General features: G+C 41.3%; 1 long non-coding RNA gene across 3 annotated transcripts; it reads left to right on the forward strand.

Annotated features, from left to right (window-relative positions):
- Nucleotides 1-6: 6 nt before the first annotated feature.
- LOC147032640 (uncharacterized) lies at nucleotides 7-2,886 on the forward strand. 3 transcript variants are annotated; one of them, XR_015055266.1, is made up of 3 exons: nucleotides 7-207; nucleotides 2,310-2,546; nucleotides 2,667-2,886. It is a non-coding gene; the product is annotated as an uncharacterized LOC147032640 (long non-coding RNA). The 3 variants fall into 3 exon arrangements; XR_015055265.1 differs by having other exon boundaries at nucleotides 12-129; nucleotides 1,544-2,546; XR_015055264.1 differs by having other exon boundaries at nucleotides 39-129.
- The last annotated feature ends 769 nt before the right edge of the window (nucleotides 2,887-3,655 follow it).

The following is a 3,655-nucleotide window of genomic DNA, read 5'->3' on the forward strand; positions in this document are numbered from 1 at the left end:
CCCCCCCCCCTCCTTGATTTTTGGTTTGACCTCTGACTTCTCCTGTGCATCTCACAGATCAGCTGTTTGTACCAGAGATTGTCTCATCTTGGACATCCTGCTTCACCCTACCCTGGCACATTCCTGAACGTGTGTGGTTTTGTTTTACCATCGACTTAGACACACTTGTCCGCATGTAGTGTATTCCTTCATCTTACCTTGAATTATGTACGTACTGTAAACTCCCACACCTCCGTCCTACCTCTTCATTCCACTCCTCACACCACTCCTTTTCTGCACCTCAACCCCTCTCTCTCCCTGCTTTTCACACCCCACCCTCAAACACTGCTCACATCCTTCCTTCCCCGCTCCTCGCATCCCACATTTTTTTTTCACTGTAATCTTTCCCCCTCCTCCAAGTGCATGCATAATAAATAGATGACTTTAAGTTGTCTCTATACTTTTCCAGTCCCTATTGACAAAATAACCATATCTGATTACATTGGTTTCACTTCATAAACTTTGTATACATTGAAATGGATGGAAAACTGTAGATAATTATTTGCAATTCTGAAATATAACTGCAGTGTAACCTCAATTAACCGCCACCCACCCTCGCCTTCCGCCTGGAAATCAGGGTTTCCCAATTTCCAAAATGCATTTTTCAATTACGATCCGCCACCCCCATCCACCCAAATTTTCCCAGTACATAAGTACTTATGACAATTGAAAACACACTCATTTATCCACTGGCGCTAACCGCCGGCGATCGGTTGTACTTCGCCACATCACGAATATTGTGCAATCATCTAAAAATATCCTTAGTCATCATTGGTGAATGGTCAGCGGGAGCACGTGCTGGTCCCGTCTGCTTCACGCCGTGCATTGAGACTGCTCAGTTCACAGATTTCGTTCAGAATGTCTGGAAGAAAGAGGCCGAGATTGTGTTTAACACTCGATCAGAAACGCATGATATGCGAATACGCAAAGGAGAACTCGTCTGCGAGCCAGCAAGAGATTGCTAATCATTTTTCTCTTCTGTGGAAACTTGAACTTAAGCGCCGGACAGTTGGCGATATCGTCGCCGATGCCACAAAATGGATAAGTGCGACTGATGATATTTTGTCATCCGCTAAGATGCTGCGCCACGCTCGTCATGAGCATATGGAGAAGGCATTGTACAGTATCTGTGGTTTTCGGGTGTTCGTGCGAAAAATCTCCCTGTGACCGAGGACATACTACAAACAAAGGCTAAGTTCTTCGGTGAGGTCATGTCCATCGGCGAGTTTGGTTCCTCCAATGGTTGGCTGCAGCGCTTCAAACGTCGATTCAGCATAAGCAACAGAGCCATCAGCGGTGAAAGCGCCCGCACCTACGAAGGAACAATCCGTGATCGCCTTTGGCATGAAACATCACTAAGCACCTTTGGTGCCCGGAGTGACGAGGCCAAACTTCACATGACACGTGCAGACGGAGTGGGAGATGGGGGGAAGGGGGAAGAGAGAGGAAGAGAGCGTAATTCAATATACATATTTTATTAATTCAGTTTCTCATACCATTACAGGTGCCAAGGCCACGATTATCGTTGATGAAGCCCTTTCTGATGTCCCTTCAGACAGTGATGCTGTTGATGAAGATTGATTTGATTTGAATGCGGAGTTCACTTTTTAAATTTGAATGATTCTTGGATTTTGTTCTTTGAATGTTATTTGTTTTATTGTATTTAAATTTATTTTGAAGAAATTTTCGTAAATTTAAATAAAGTTTGTTATGCTGGGTTCTAATCCACTTGCCATTATTCAAATCCACATCTGTAGAGCAAACCATCTGACATCCGGCACACAAATTTATTATCGTGAGAGAGAGAAAGCCGAGAGTGTGAGTTGATTGTGAGATTAACAACATGACGGGAGTGTTTGTTTCGCATCGCTTGTGTGATTTAAACCATGGCGATGAGGTATCCTCTCTGGTTTCTTTCCCCATACTGCATCACTTTGGAACTCTTTGCCAGCATCCTGTTTACCCTCCATTCCTTACTTGTTTTGCTGCTTTGGAATTACCACCTCCAACGATGATGGACGCTGCAGCAAACCAAGAAGCAACGACTCATCATCGTCCTTCTCACGTGCGACAAGATCAGCCCGAGGCTGATCATTTGTCCCATGATATACAGCCATCCTCATTTGAGGATTGGGAAGTATTAGGCAAACATGTCACGACAATATAGTTTGTACAGATGGAACATGTGAGAAAGTATGAAATCACTTGTGTTTAGTCTCTCTTCATTTTGCGTCTTAACTAATATGATGTACTGTCTTCTACCCTTTCAGTCTGCATACAGGAGTATGATGACCGATCCCAGGTTTGTTGGAGATTTCCTTGCGGCGATTGAAGTATGGCAGGGATTATCTCTCCACGGATACCCCAACTGGTTGTCGGTGTGGAGACCCACGCATGAGGGATAAAGCTCCCAAAGAAGAAGTAACTTTCTTTGCAATACAACGCAAGAAACACAACTTTGTTGGATACAGGGATATTTTTGAATACTGCATCACCGTGTTTTACAAGTACGTGGTATATTTGGTCAGCGGGTGCTAAATTTGTACGGTTTTGTGCTTTGGTCATGGTCTTGAAAGTGGATGCATGAATGTTTGTCCGACTTTTGTTCATATTTTCTTCCCCCACAGATTCCATGGCCCTGCAGTGGTTTAGGAGTGGTAATGTGTGGCGTTGAAAGAAGATCAAGGACATTAAAGAAATTAATTAGATGGAAATGTAACAATGTTTCAGGGCATGTTGTATCATCTTAATATGTTGTTTTCTTCCTGATTTTGCTGCTTGTTTTACTTGTCTGCTTATTTTAAATTTTTGAAGATGTGTTTGTTTTTGATTTGGAATAAAAACATTGACAACTGTTCTTTGTTGCTCGATACTGTGTGGATAAATTTACTACTTGATTTAGGGTAATACGACATCAGCCCAACCTTGGCCCAATGGGACCAAATTACGTGGGACCAATGCTCCCTTCCAATGTCGGGCCAACGCTTCCAACATCAACCCAACGTCGGGCCAATGTTTCCTTCTGACGTTGATCCAACGTTGTTCCGCCAGGCCAATGTTGTAATGCACATTGGGTAGTGAAGATAAGTGAAGAAAGGGGGAAGTGATTGTAAATTTACCGTTCCATCTTTAAATTTAACATCTATACTATAATGGAGCTGAGTGTTGTATCCTTGATGACACGTCAACGGTCCATGAAACTCAGCTATATCGTACTTAATATACATGACTCCGGATCGCAAGACTTTTTAGCTCGCTATCATGAGCGAAAGAACAAAAATTAGAGGGGTTAAAACGTGGAGCCAAGGCCGCTGAGTATGAGCTCCGCAGCCTGAGGTACATCACCGAACATGATTGGTCCACTGCTATCACGTGCCAACCACAGAACAGACCAGTGATAGCAGTTTTACCATATATAAATACATATATATGTATATATATGTATATATGTATATATATATATATATGTATATATGTATATATATGTATATATATGTATATATGTATATATATGTATATATATATATATATGTATATGTATATATATGTATATATATATATATATATATATATATATATATATATATATATATATATATATATATATATATATATA

Source organism: Eptatretus burgeri, chromosome 2 (genome assembly GCF_056783735.1).
Source record: "Eptatretus burgeri isolate ZD-2024b chromosome 2, Ebu_testis_v1, whole genome shotgun sequence".
Lineage (NCBI taxonomy): Eukaryota > Metazoa > Chordata > Myxini > Myxiniformes > Myxinidae > Eptatretus > Eptatretus burgeri.